This window comes from Mytilus californianus, unplaced genomic scaffold (assembly GCF_021869535.1).
Source record: "Mytilus californianus isolate M0D057914Y unplaced genomic scaffold, xbMytCali1.0.p SCAF_12, whole genome shotgun sequence".
Lineage (NCBI taxonomy): Eukaryota > Metazoa > Mollusca > Bivalvia > Mytilida > Mytilidae > Mytilus > Mytilus californianus.
Window position 1 is genome coordinate 6,957,998 of NW_026262604.1, and position 16,498 is coordinate 6,974,495.

The window sequence follows — 16,498 nt, forward strand, 5'->3', positions numbered from 1 at the left end:
TTTTGATGATTGATCCTGTGTGCACTGATCAATCACTCGTTGTTTAATACTTGATAGATATTGTTTATTAGAAAAGTTTCCCCCAGCTAGGTTTGAAAATTCTAGATTGTTTAAAATAGAATAAAGTTTCTTCGTCCAGGGGTTATTTTTTTCAGTTGCCAGAAAAATTTTGGATACAAGTGTGTTTTCAGACCTTAAAATATGTTCAAAAATTTAATAGAAGACAATGAGAAAAAATAAAGAATAGAGAATAATGGTGTGCTAAAATAAAAAGAAACCCCCTAAAAACAGAGAATAATGCATAAAAAATAAAGAATACAGAAATAAAGGACCCCCATCAAGACCCCAATTAATAGGTCAATATATGGTCATCAATGACATTTATTTATGAAGTAACTATCTGTTATCTTGTCTGAAATTTATATAGACCATGCAATCGAAACTTTTTATTTCAAATGATTGGCTAAATACTAGTATTAGGGAGCTACCATTGGATTTTTATGGGGGGGCTAGGATGAAAAATTTTGTCCTGCATTTTTTTTTAGTTGTAATCTCTGTCCTGCCTTATTATTTTTCACTCTATTCGGTCCAGCCTTTTTTTTAAAAGTTTATCCTGACTTTTTGTTACCTAAATTGTCATCCTGACTTTTTTTTTTTGCCAAGTTGCTCATCCTGCCTTTTTTTTTTACTCAAAACTCCTGTCCTGCCTATTTTTTTCAAATTTCATCCTAGCCCCCCCCCCCCCCCCCCCCCATAAAAATCAAATGGTATCTCCCTTAGTAATGAGTGTATATCAGATTTATTGTCTTTTATTTCTTCCTTTGAAGGGGGAGGGTTCCTTCATTCTTTTAAGGAGGAGGGCTGTTTCTCTTGTCTTGTTTTAATGAATAATGCTTTTTCTTCTTTCTTTTAAGGGGAATGTTGCTTTCCTCCCTTTAAGATGGAGGGCGAGCTCATCCGTTTAATATGGTTGTAATCAAAGGTAAGATTGTAACTCACAACTAACTGTTCAACTATATCTAAGAGTTTTTCTTGTCATTTTCATCTTTGGTAAATTTTAAAGATACAAATTTGAAGCACATAAAAATGCTAGATTCTCAGAGCAAATGATATGATAATGCAATTATTCAAAAAGTAAAGAAAACATTTAAATTTACTGTTATAATATTGTTTTTTTTCTCGATTTAGAGAAATAATTTAAGTACCAGTCTTTGTAAGTATCAGGCAATTCAGAAAAATTTCAATACATGGCCGAAAAAAACCCACCGACATAACCACGCTGTTTTGAATGTACCCTTAACCTGAGTTAGAAATGTTAGGTCTTTTGTTTCTGCGTGTCTGGTAATTTGAGAAATATTTACTTAAATTTTGGTTAGAATGAAAGCAAAATACAGAGTTATCTCCCCTTAATTGTTAATTTCTAGTGCATTTCAACCAAATTATATCTTGAATTACCAGAACGGTGAAAGGAAAAGAATGTTATATTCATGCACCAGTATACATTCTGAACATAAATTAATGTAAAGCTGAGTGGGTTTTTGTTTGTCATGTTTTCACCACTGCCTGATTCGTAGGCAGATTGGCACTTAAAACAATCTTTTATTCAGTATGTTCATGTCATAACTTCGTCTTGCCTTGCCAAGGACATTAAACGAGGAAAGAAGATATTAAAGAGTCCACCAACTACCACGAGCCATAGTAGAATGACGAGTGCTGTCCCCAATATGTTACCTACAGTCATCTATATTGATCACATTTGAGACAGATTTATCAGTCCACGAGTCATAGAAAAAACAAACAACTCCTTAGCCAATAGAAATTCACAAGTCTTTATAGAAACACCAAAGACCAGCATAAGTAATTATAAAATTAATGATAGTAAAAGGAAAATACAGCTCAAATAATACAAACCGCAGTAAAACACATTACTTGGCAACCACTAAACTATAAAATCCGATAATTCCCAAAACAAGATCTGCGTTATAATACCCCTTCACCAAACTACACGGGAGATAAGTAAAACACAGACAATCATGCTGCTCACCACCACCATCTGTTGGCGAATACTGCACGATGGTCTGAATGGGGGGGTCCCTCATTTCTTTATTCTTAATTTTTTTTTAAATCACTTTTGTCTATTCTTTATATTTTTTGCCCATTATTCTCTATTCTTTATATTTTTTTGCCCATTATTCTCTATTCTTTATATTTTTTGCCCATTATTCTCTATCCCTTATATTTTTTGCCCATTATTCTCTATTCTTTATTTTTTTTGCCCATTATTCTCTTTTGCCCATTATTCTCTATTCTTTGTATTTTTTGCCCATTATTCTCTTTTGCCCATTATTCTCTATATTCTTTATATTTTTTACCAATTATTCTCTATCCTTTACATTTTTTGCCCATTATTCTCTATTCTTTATATATTTTGCCCATTATTCTCTTTTGCCCATTATTCTCTATTCTTTATATATTTTGCCCATTATTCTCTATTCTTTATATTTTTGCCCATTATTCTCTATTCTTTATATTTTAGCACCCTGTTATTCTCTATTCTTAATTTTTTCCCTTTTTTTCCCCTCTATATTCTTTATTTTTCAGCCCTTTCTTCTGCACTTTTTGCCGATTATTCTCTATTTTGTAAACACCCCCCCCTCCCCCCTCCCCCATCCAAACCCTTCTGCATCGTACTCTGCAATGCAAAATAAAACAAAGACAAACTGGCAATATAAATACTATACAAACTGACGATCATGTGTAATATTAGATTGATTGATTGTTGGTTGCTCAACGTCAAGTAGCAAATATTTCATGCATGTTCAGGACGTGTAGTATATGAATTGACCCAATAATTGAAACATGTTTTGGGAGAACACTCACCTTTTCGACCTTGCAAACTAAGTGTCTGACAAAGAAAACTAAATCAAATTGTTCTATAAATAGATGTGACTAAATCATTCTAAAAATAAAATCAGCAAACATGATCCCATACGTCAGTCATTGCCTGTTGTATTTTATGCTAAAATCTCATTTAGACATTTGTAAAGACATAATTCGTTTTTGGCGCATTTAGCTGTGTGTAAATATATACATAGAAAGTGCATATATAGAAATCAACCTAAATCTGTTAGAGCAGATCTGATTCTTTACTTCCTCCTCAACTAGAGCTGGAACCTGTACTTTTAATGTTCACTTCTACGTCAACACCGCCTAGCATTGCGCCGACGCCTTGTCCCCTCCTCTAACTATAGCTGATAAAAATCAGCTTATCGTTACGGGAGGTAGTATAGAATATATACACAAGTAGTTAGTTGTTTAACTACCTCTATGACATATACTGTAAATGTACAGAACGTTTGGTAACTATGCAAATATTTGGTAGATTAATAACTAGACACATTTTATAAAAGTTTTTGTTGTTATATAATGTAAAAACCCTTGCAATTTTGTGTTTTGGCCTGCGACAAGTACGTGAATGAAAAAAAAACAGTTAAAGAGGGACAACTCTAAAAACAATTTGAACTTGTCTGCTGTGCCTAATATATCACTCTTGAATACGAAACAGTTTCCTTAAACCTGGTTACTGCCTTAGAACAATAATCAAAAGTACTTAACTGTAAACTCGTATGATTTGATGGCTGGCGAATAAATCAGATACACAGAATTACATATCCCTGTATATTGCGATAAGTAATTTGCAGAATTTTTTAACGTCCAAAGTCAAATATTCGAGCCAAAATTAGGACGATAATAGCCTACTTTGCATCGGAAATAAACACATGTATTCTAAAACCAGTTGTTGGCATGATACGGGTTATGTTCTTCTCATATATTTCATGATGGTATGATACTAAACCCCTAACGGGAGGGATTGTACTTGATTTTCATATGACGAAGACATAATCTTTCAATCAGTTTAATTGAGGTCTGGAGCTGGCATGTCAGTAACTGCTAGTAGTCCTTTGTTCATTTATGTATCATTGTCATTTTACTTGGTTTCTTTTGTTACCTATTCTGACATCGGACTCAGACTTCTTTTAAACTGAGTTTTAACATGCGTATTAATATGTGTTTCTTTATTCAACATTGCTAAGACGTATAGGGGGAGAGTTGAGATCTCACAAAACATGTTTAACCCCACCGCATTTTTGCGCCTGTCCCAAGTCAGGAGCCTCTGGCCTTTGTTAGTCTTGTATGTTTTTTAATTTTAGTTCATTTATATGTTTTGGAGTTTAGTGTGACGTCCATTTTCACTGAACTAGTACACAATTTTATTTAGGGGCCGGCTGAGGACCACCTCCGGGTGCGGGATTTTCTCGCTGCGTTGAAGGCCCATTGGTGGCCTGTGGCTGTTGTCTGCTCTTTGGTCGGGTTGTTGTCTCTTTGACATATCCCCATTTCCATTCTCAATTTAACTACCAAAGGCGTATCCAGGATATTTGAATGGGGGGAGGGGGATGGGGGTGTTGGCGTAATTTCCGATTTTTGAATATAAACTGCTTAGCAAAGAGAGGCGACATTTTTTGGACGATTTTATTCTAAAAATATATCGCGGAAAACAGATTTAAAAACAATAGCGATCAAAGGGGGGCGTACGCCCTCTCTTGTATCCTCCACTGACTACAAAAGAATCTTCCTGGATGTGTATCAACTTAAGCCTTTGAATGTTAAGCAAACGGCAATCGGTCTCATCAAAGTGTCATTCTGACCTACAATTCTTTTATTGATGTATATATTTTATTATATGTTATGAGTTTCACTTACTGTTGAGAGCCATGCTGTAAAACAAGGATAGTTTACAATATTTTTTCAATCGTGGTAACGTGCTTACTTCGAGCGGAGCAGACCAGACCAAAAGTTAATGTTATAACAGGTCTGGTTCAATCGGAATTTTCCGGGTCGAAGTCAACTTTGTGTTGGACTGGTTTCGAAGTTAACTTTTACAAAAAAGGTACAAAATAGTTCACAAAAATAAATAGCAAACGGAAATGTACATATAGTTATTGAATTGATAAATGTGATAGGCAGACAGTGTATTCGGAGGCCTCGGTGGCTGAGTGGTCTAAGTGTTTTATTTACTAAACCGCTAACCTGTCAACAATGAGGTTTGTGAGTTCGAACCCCACACGTGGAAGGTGCGTTCGACTTTGATCTTTAGTGACTATAAAATTTCCAGTTTTCTTGCCAAATATCGATGATTCTCTCCTGGCACTCCCGCTTCCTCCACCAAACAAAAAATACAACATGATACACAAATGTATAGACGAAGCGGCATTAAACATCAGCGATCAACCAATCAATTTTATATTTGAACATGGATATAACGAGTGTAGAGTATTGAGTGTAGGTACCAATTATAGACTCATCTCCAATCATTTACATGAAATATTTACTACTGGACATTAAGTAAACTGTTGTACAAGATCTGCTTAGTGGTCGGTGACAGGCAATCCTCGAGTGAATCTGCTACTTTCCTATGTTAGATGGAAGAACGGTCTCAGCCGAGTTTAGACGAGTGTTGTTGGTGATTCAGGAGAAAAAAGTTAGACCGACACAATCTTTTTTTTATTAATAACATATATATACATTTCCTTTATAATATGAAAAAGCACTTCTTACCAATAAAATATAAAATTTAACATTTTTTCATCTGCATAACATTATCAAATTCCATTTTGTGTCTGGCATAAAACTAATTAATTCCTATTGACAACAAATATTTCTTAACAGTTCTACTGAATATTTCAGGATATCTAAGTGGAAATCATAGTAATTCTGTCAGTGTAAAGTATACAAGACTTTCAGTACATATGTTTTGCTTCTGGTATGTTTAAAACTGAGTTCAGCCACTGTCATGATGAGAAAAAGTTGAAACAATTTTATAAACAGAAAATGAATTTAAAATTACCATCGCAGAATAGAGGCGAATTAAAGTTATATTCAATTAATACATCAAGAAAAAAATACAATTTTTTTTATAATGTATCAAAACTAATACTAATTTTTTTACATTATTATATCCATATATAGCCCTTTTCAGAAATACAATTTTTGCTTTCGCAAGTTATTTCCCTGTGTTCTGAGTAGTCCTAGTATACAGCAGTGAAGAGTCAAGGATAGGCAGATAAAATGTAAAACTGGTACATGCTGTGTATACTTAAACGATAACAACTATAATTTTCCAATGAATTTAACAACTGCTGTGATTGTATAATGTATAAGAACCTACCCCCTCCACTCTTTTGCATACTCTCTCTTGACACTACGAATAAATAATTTCTGTGTTTGCCAAATTCTAATGAAAATTATATAATTCGAGTTATTTCCCTTATAACATAAAATATCCACCAGAGACCAAATAATGTAGATTTCAGCCACTAAAGGTCAGCGTACGGCCTTCATCAATGAGCAAAATCAATACCGCATAGCAAGCTATAAAAGGACCAGACATGACAAGACAAGAAAACTAACGGCCTGATTTATGTACAAAACAACAAACGAAAAACAAATATGATATACATCAACAAACTACAACCACTGAACTACAGCCTACTGACTTAGGACAGGCACGTACACAATGGGGCGGGGTTAAACATATTTGCGGGGTTAAACATATTTGCGGGGCCCATCCCTCCACTAACCTGGAGCAGTGGCGTAACAGCACAACATGAGACCAAACTATAAAAATCAGATGAAAAGGCCTAGACTCATCAAATTGATACAACGCACAAAAACAAATAACAAAACATTAAAAACACAAAAACAGTAACGAATTGTTCGTGTATATAATCATTATCAGTACTTTTAACAAATTTATTCAATGTAAACTGTGCTGTATTATATAGTTAGGTATTCAAAAGCCTATATATTCAACTCCAAAGACCTACAAACATTGCCATGTCAAAAATAAATAAGTCATCACTCACACAAAAAGCAACATATAATAGCAAAATGTATGAAAGAAAAAAATCTGAATATGTTATAAAAAGAGGTGTACAATGTATGAAAAATAGATAATTAGTAAATACGTATATAAAAAATATAAAATTTAAATTGTATTTGTAAAAAGTTTAGTAGAATATAAGTGAACAGTTAGTAATTAACGTATGGTCCTATTTACACACAATGATATATAAAAGTTCTAAAGTTCTAACAATTGTTTTCGTCCATTAAGTATATAGTATTTTTCATTCTTCTCTCTGAGTTCCTGAAAAAGAAGCAAAGAGTTTATAAAAATAAAACAAACTCAAAACATTTCTAGGAGCTGAGTTAAACTTGCAGCGAGGTGAGAGATTTTTCTCCGTGTTGAAGGCCTCACCGTGACTTTTAAGATAAAGAACAGCAATAAAAGCGCTGTTGTTTAACTTTTTGTGGTTTTTGCTGTGCATTATTGATTTTGTGTCGTGGATGATGGCCCACATCCTTTCATACCTATTAATTTGAATATCTATATTAAAGTTGGAAATGTTAAAGGATATGGACAACGATAATCAAAATAAATAATAGATAATGTTCTTAAATTTCCCGTCATTCGATATATGATTCTTTCATATCTGTAAGTTAACTGACGAGAATAGAAAAAAAGATGGACAGACATCTTGCCAGCCACATGAAATGCAAAAAAAATATTGATACAACCAAATCTTTACAAATACAAAAATTCTTATTTGTTAAATTTTCCAGACGAGAGATTTAAGAAGATGTGGTATGAGTGCCAATGAGACAACTCTCCATCCAAGTCACAATTTGTAAAAGTAAACCATCATCGGTCAAAGTACGGTCTTCAACACGGAGCCTTGGCTCACACCGAACAGTAAGTTATAAAGTGCCCCAAAAATGAATAGTGTAAAACCATTCAAACAGGTAAACCAACGGTCTAATCTATATAAAAACGAGAAACAAGAAACACTTATGAACCACATCAACAAACGACAACTACTGAACATCAGATTCCTGACTTAGGACAGGTGCAAACAAACGCAGCGGGTTTAAACGTTTTAATAGGTACCAACCTTCACCCTTATCTGAAACAATAGTGTAACATCACAACATAGGAAGACACACTATATTCTTGAACCCAAAGTTGCAATATTGATTCATGCGAAAGAGAAGCGGAAGATATACCAAACTCATAAGTCGTAAACGAACTGACAACACCATGGCAAATAAACAAAAAACGGCAAAAAGAGAAACAACAGTCCACAAAACACAACATAGAAAACTAACGACTGAGCAACATGAACCCCACCAAAAACCGATGATCGCAGGTACTCTGGAAGGGTACGAAACCCGTAGTTGATGTGTTGACATACAAAATAATACAAACTTGTATTATACTAGTATGTGTTTATACTGCGTGATGTTTTGAGATATTAAAGCGAGTTCTATTCAAATAGAAAATAGGCACAAGTAAATCCAAAACCAATAAACAAACAAAACCATGTCCAAAATATTACTAGTATAAAATAAGGAGATGTGATATGATTGCCAATGAGACAACTATCCACCAGAATACTGTTGAAGCGGATGTAAGAAACTATGAGAAAAAACAATGAACGAAAAACAAAACATAACAGCCAACAACCAAGAATAACCAACGAATTACAGGCTTTTGACTCGGTATAAACACACAAATAATACAGGGTTAAACGAGCCTATGCATATCGCCTATCTTATTACCTACTGCATATTTATAAGTTCCGAATGCACCTCAAAATTTCATTGCATTTTAAATCATGTGGCTTATGCAAATATTTTAAGTCGTGTAAAGAGAAAAGTTAAAACTGTTCTTACTATAAATTGAACGTATCTGTAATGACAGTCATGAAGAAGACCTTAATGAACGAAGAATGGTTCCTAGAGCTGTTTTTAACAATCTAAAAAGTAAGAAAATGTGGCATATGTACAACTATAAAGGGTCACTGTACGGCATTCATCAATTAGCAAGAATAAAAATCCAATAGTTAGCTATGAATTGCCTCCGGGTGTCAACAATGTGTAACAAAGGATTCCTGTCAATAATTATATAAATAATTCATCATAGATACCAGAATCAACACAAGCCTTTTTGTATTTGTCGACGAAATAGGGAACTTCATTTTTTTTTTTAATTAATTTGACTGATAAAGAAAATTATTGAAGATATCACTGATTTGATTTCATACTATTTAATAAATTTTACCCTTTCAATGTTCCTCTCCAAAGATTGCCACTCCAAACTGTTCCTCATCAAAAGGCGACAGTTCCACTGTAAATTGTCGGGCATCCGGCATATTACCACTCAACGAAGTAAACCTGTAGCCTCCTCTAAAATAGTCCGTCAATTTTCTTTTTAAAAACTTGTACATGTAACCCATGTACACGTAAATAGTAACTACAAGAAACAAAATACAAAATTGTTAGATCAATAGACACTAGACGAAATGAAGCAGTAATGTCAATAAGCCCTTTATATAAGGCACCGGTGATTCATTTTGTGGGTAGGGGTGGGGAGGTATGGGGTATTTTTCTTCAGATAAATTATTTGATTTTAAATAAAAAAGATTATTTCAGAAGAGAAGTGAACAAATAACTTGTTTCTGTTGAAAATTGATAAAAAAAAAACATTTAGAATATTGCAAAGTACTCTCGACCAATGAAATTGTAGGATTGGATGCCTCTTATTTGTGAAGAATGAATGTAAATCATGTTCTTAGTAAGGGATTATCCTATTATTTGGGTCTATTTACAGTTCAAAACAAAGAGTTTCTATAAATGAGTTACAACTGCCCCAAAGCACATTTATCAGATTGAAAGGATTTATCACACAGTGATTGAAACTGACTAAAAGTTGAATTGTGAAACAAACAAAAATCTCAAAATAAGTTGAAGTTTACTGGTGCAGTAAAATTGGTACCATGAATGTTATTATGAAAATATTTATAACTTCAAATTACTATAAAATTAAACAATACAAAAGCAATGCAAAAAAAAAAGAAAGAAAAAAAGACTTTCAGATAAAAAATAACCTAAATCTTTAGCTTTCCAAAACTTTAATTACTTGATCAGCGGTTGGGGAAAATAGTTATTTCCAATACATGTATTCCGATAAAAAAAAACAGAGGAGTTTAATTTTGAACATATTAAAAACTTTTAAGGGCACTATTTTTGAACATTTCCCTGACATAATGAAACTGTATTTGATGTAAAAAGCCGGACCAAAATATTGGCTGTGAAATAAAATTTAGTTGTAACTCAAATGTATTAATTGGTTTAAACTGTAAATAAAAAAAGGATAATTCCTCACTAAAATATTACATGATTTACATTCATACTCACAATCAGGAAACATACAATTCCTACCTTTTCTTTCTACTGTTGTGTCACCTAATATCTATAACACATTTTTTTTTTAATATTTCCCAAATGATAAGAAAGTCCTCACTTCACTAAAACTAATCTATAAATGACATGCCGAAATTAGAATATAGCAAAGTACTCTCGACCAATGAAATTGTAGAATTGGATGCCTCTTAATTGTGAAGAATGAATGTAAATCATGTTCTTAGTAAGGGATTATCCTATTATTTGGGTCTATTTACAGTTCAAAACAAAGAGTTTCTATAAATGAGTTACAACTGCCCCGAAGCACATTTATCAGATTGAAAGGATTTATCACACAGTGATTGAAACTGACTAAAAGTTGAATTGTGAAACAAACAAAAATCTCAAAATAAGTTGAAGTTTACTGGTGCAGTAAAATTGGTACCGTGAATTTTATTATGAAAATATTAATAACTTCAAATTACTATAAAATTAAACAATACAAAAGCAATGCAAAAAAAAAAAATTCTTTCAGATAAAAAATAACCTAAATCTTATTGGCTCTGAAATAAAATTTAGTTGTAACTCAAATGTATTAATTGATTTAAACTGTAAATAAAAAAGGATAATTCCTCACTAAAATATTACATGATTTACATTCATACTCACAATCAGGAAACATACAATTCCTACCTTTTCTTTCTACTGTTGTGTCACCTTATATCTATAACGCATTTTTTTTTAAAATATTTCCCAAATGATAAGAAAGTCCTCACATCACTAAAACTTATCCATAAATGACATGCCGAAAAAGGAAGTCATGCATCAATTATAAACATTGCACTGACAATAAAACTAATTCTTGAATAGATCATTTGAGCCTTGAGCACTTTACAATATTCTAAGTTTGTAATAGAATGATTATCCCTTACTTCATGATAAGTACTCGCTAACGCTCGTACTTATTCATGAAGAAAGGGATTATCATTCTCTTACATATACAAAGAAGTCATGCATTAATTATAAACATTGCACTGACAATGAAACTAATTCTTGAATAGATCATTTGAGCCTTGAGCACTTTACAATATTCTAAGTTTGTAAGAGAATGATAATCCCTTACTTCATGATAAGTACTCGCTAACGCTCGTACTTAATCATGAAGAAAGGGATTATCATTCTCGTACATATACTAATTTGATAGAAAAATATCGTTCCTTTACATCATCAAAAATAATAGTTTTAGATTTAGGTTGGAAACACAATGTTTGTCCTGAGGAAAAAAGCCCTGCCCACACAAAAGGTGAATGGTCAGTGCCTAATCCAAATTATGCATGTTGTGGTCGAACAAACATCGAACTTTCTATAACCAAAAATTATTCAGGCCCTTCCGATAATTGATGTCTTCTACTCGATCGCGAGGGCCTGAACCATAGCCAATTAAAAGTCCTAGTAGAAACGCGTAATATAACGACTGAATTATTTAGTTTAGAAAAGATTAATGTTTCTATATATTGCTGTGTGTTTCTATATTCATCAAGTAATATGCAAATTTTAACAAGATTTAAATGTTAGCTATAATTGCTGACTTATGATACATGTACCATGCTGGAGCTAGTTGTGAATAAACCAGCGAACAATAAGGCGATATATCTAAAAACGATAATTCCTCTATTAATTACAAACGGAAAATAGCTACGTAATGCTTGGTGGGCGAGGGCATGAACTATAAACGGATCACACGATACAGCATGCTCACACGAATCTTGATACCAAACAATGGAAATTATATATCTACATGTTAAAATTTTATACCGGGTAGTAGTAATTTAAAGTCGGGTTTCCATATATACAATCAACACAGACAGATGCAGATTTAACATTTTGAAAAAAAGAGGGGCGGATCCAGAAATTTTCATAAAAGGGGGGGGGGGGGGGGTGGCACTGACTGCCTAAGAGGAGGCTCGCTCCAGTCATGCTTCAGTGATTCCCTAAATAATTAATCAAATATCCCCCCCCCCCCCTAAATCCGCCTCTGCAATAAATGAAGCTTCATAATGGGGCCCGGGTAACCCCTATGTCACCCCGCCTAAATCCGCCTCTGATAGAATATGAGCTTTTTAAAGCTCAATAACTGACTGATATATAATGATAAAATGACATCATTATTGAATAGCAACATATACATGTAAATATAAACGAATCATAAACAGCACATTCAATTAATACAAGCAGAACATATTATACAATTGTAGCCTTTGTATGAGGTCGATACGAGGACATATCGACCTGAAAGAAGTATATGGACTAAGCAATAACGAATATTATTCCACTGTTTAAACATATTGATAGTTTAATCAATATTTGATTGGTTGAGACTATCCCACGTGTCATTGAACAAATCTTCATATTCCATTCTGAGGATCATATTCCCCTCTGAAATGTCGGGATTACTTCGTGCGACGTTACGCGCGGTTAATGTACATAACGTTTTGAACTTCTTATTCTTCTTAAAATAGCGATAGCAAAAATCATTATCATGTTCAAATTTATTTCAGACGATAAAACAAAAAGACTTATAATTAAATTTTGTTGATCTTTACTGTTTATCAATGGGTATCTCGTGTTTAGTTTGACTTACAAAAACAAGCGGATAAGAAAATATATGTATGCAAAATAATATTTAATGTATTGATAGTAAACAAAGCATAGACAGTGGAATAAAACATTCATTTCCCTTTGCCTCGGGAGATATGAAGATTTGCTCACCCTCGAAAAATCATATTTCCCTCGGGCAGAGCCCTCGTGAAATATGAATATTCTTGGGTGAACAAATCTTCATATCTCCCTCCGGCACGGGAAATAAATGTATAATAACCCATGTAGTTTAAGTAATCTAAAAGCAAAACTATATAGCTTCGTAAATAACAGGCAATGCACAAACATTGGTGGCCTTCGGTTGAGTTTTGCTCTTTGGTCGGGTTGTTGTCCCTTTGACACATTCCCCATTTCCATTCTCAATTTTATCATCACCAATAATGGGACATTAGCAATTGATATGACATAAGGGAACGACCATTTAACTTCAAGGGGGAAGTTATGTTTTTGTTTTTTTTTTTTTTTTAATATTCTGATCCCCAATTTGATGAAAAAAAAATATTCTGGTCAAGCAGATGACAAAAAAAAAATCTGAATAAAGATTTTCCCCATACCTTATAGAGTTAAATATTGAACAAATAATTTGATTGATATCGTTGAAAAAGTAAATAAAATTTTCGGACTCCCCCCCCCCCCCCCCCTTCCAAAAAAACCCCCCAAAAAACCCTTAAAGTTGAATGGGTGCTCCTTAATGTTTACATGTATTTGTTTTGTAATGATTATTTACTTTTGACATACTTTAGAAGGAAGTCGTTGCAAAGTTTTACAGCACACCAAAATTTAAAAATAAAACGTAAATATTGAGGATATAAATAAACCCTGGAATTTCCTCCAATTTAGTATTTTGCACACGACACAGTGCCACGTAAGTTCTATTCAAAAGGTTTACAGTAAAAAAAATTATTTAAAGTGTCTTATTCAAAAGACATGTTCTTAACAATTTGCCATATACTCCGCCACTGAGTTCATATTTTGTTCGACGATTATCACATACATAAACTGATGCAGAAACAAGCGAGTCTTTGAACATGTTGAATTTTCAGATATATATTCTTTTGAACATAAAATGTCCATTTGATAGTTTAGAGATCAGTTGCTTCTACTTCACAAGTTCAGCCCTTACAGGAATACAAAAACTGGTATTTTGTGAATAGCAGTAATGTTTGTTTTTTAATGAAATATAATACTGCAGTAGCGGATCCAAGGGGGGGGGGCGGGGTTGGAAACCCCTTTTTTGTCGATCAATGCATTTGAATGGGGACTCATGATTCGAACCCATCTTTATCATGGGTTGGGAACCCCCCTTTTGAAAATGGCTTCTATGTCGTATGGTCTCATTGGCAACCATACAACATCTTCTTATTTTCATATAGCTGTCGTGATTTAAGATAACGGACAAAGTTGCTTTAGAATAGCTTTGATAGGACTTTTTTCAAGTATTGTATGTTTCTTGTGTATATTATGTTTCAGTTTAACCAGTCAGGGTTTTACTTTTTGCAATAATGTATATTATTATATATTTAATATAATACTTCGACTTTAAGTCAAAGACGTAAATCATTTTTCTATAAGACAACAACACATTTTTGAAGTAAAAAAAAACACGCAAACTACGAACATTGTAGGCACAATAAGTTTTCATAAGGCGTTGTGCTAATAAAAAAAACCCATTAAATAATTATATTACAGAGTCTGTTTTTAATCGCACAAAACTAGCCTGATTTTGACAAAGATTCAATTGTCTATCCCCTATATGCAATGAGAGATGGAAAAGATTGACCGATTGATGGTTGCTTAACGTCCAGTGACAAAGAGTTCATGCATATTCAGAACTACAACAAATTAATAATTAATAAAATATGTCCTTGATAGAGGCAGCCTAGATTGGAGGCCGGGAAAATTTGAACTGTCACTGGAAAATAAGGGAACTAGTACACTGAGACGAAAGAGTCAGGCGACACTGATACATAACTAAGAATGACGATCAAAGTCTTTTGACGCTGCATGCAACACGGACAATCATTTAAAATATGCTAAGATTAAATACTTCGAAAGAAATGAGCATCCAGTTTTGTGTAAGACATGAGAGGAGATTTTCCCATCTTAACGAACAAGAACACCGTTCAAAACATATTTTAAATAACATAAATATTTTAATAAATACTAGTATGAATGATATATTCTGTCATCTGTCTATCACAGCACTTTATCATAAAAAAAAATGCAGTTTTCAAATTTGCAAAATATATTTTTTTTCGAGTAATTTAGTGGTCGAACATTGATTCCAATTAATGTGTTGTATTCAAATAAAAAAAAAACTTACCTATCATTATTTTCCCGAAATATCTGGTCTTATTTTGTTTTTTGTTTTGCTTGTCGCACTTCCACACCAGTCGAGCATATATGAATTCTGATACTTACTACTTACGAACAGAGAAGAAAATTAATGTTAAAAGAACATCTCAAAACAGTTAAATGTTGATGTAAGGATTCTATCTTATCAACGACTGTTCATTTTCTATTTCGACATTCCGTGATTCTAAAAAAAAAATTGTAGTAAGTATCTGCGCGTTAAAACTTTTTTTTTAGTTGCTTTCATCTTTCCTTCCACGTTCTGTCTATAATGTCATATGTATAAGGGTGGGATGTAGGGTCCTTAAATTCTTTATTATTGAACATCCAATTATTCTCTATTCTCTAATTTTTTTGTCCATTTTTCTCTATTCTTTATTATTGTTTGCCTATCATTCTGTACTTTCGGCCCTTTATTCTCTCCTGTATAAGACCCAATAGAGTATCCGTTACGTACACACTGGTCTAAACTCCTGTCTGTATTAACAGAAATCGTCCGGGTAAAATAACAATCTTTCCATTCACACCATTCACAGTTATGTGTTAATTGATTGTTTCATTAATTAATTAATTGATTGATTGATTGATTGATTGATTGATTGATTGATTGATTGATTGAGTGATTGATGTTTGTTCAGCACAGATGTGCCATGAAAAATCTAAAATTAAACTAAATGGGTATGTTCACCAATGTGACCGGGATGCATTAGGACTGCAACTGTATAAATGCGTTGAATATGGACAGAAGAAAAAATCTTCGGCCTTGTGTAAAAAAATCTGCGGCCGCCACAAAACGAATCGAGAAATAATAATCTGCGGGCGGGAATAATAATAATTTGCAGGCGGGAATGATAATAATCTGCGGGCGGGATTGATAATAATCTTCGGGCGGGAATAATAATAATCTGCGGGCGGGAATTTGAAGGCCGCCGAATAATTATTTTTAATGCATTTTTTATGGGAAAAATAAAAATAATCGGGGGTTCACTGCGGCTTTCCATAAGCACGAGTTCGAATCCCGGCGAGGGATGAACAAAAATTTGCTTCCGCAAGTTTGCAGATTTAACAATGTTGTGCTGATATTTAGAGTAATTATGTATTTAATATGTGTTTTCAGCCGTGCATCACCGGATGGATCAGTCGTAGAGTTGTCACTTGTTTACACGTACTTATCAAAATAATTATT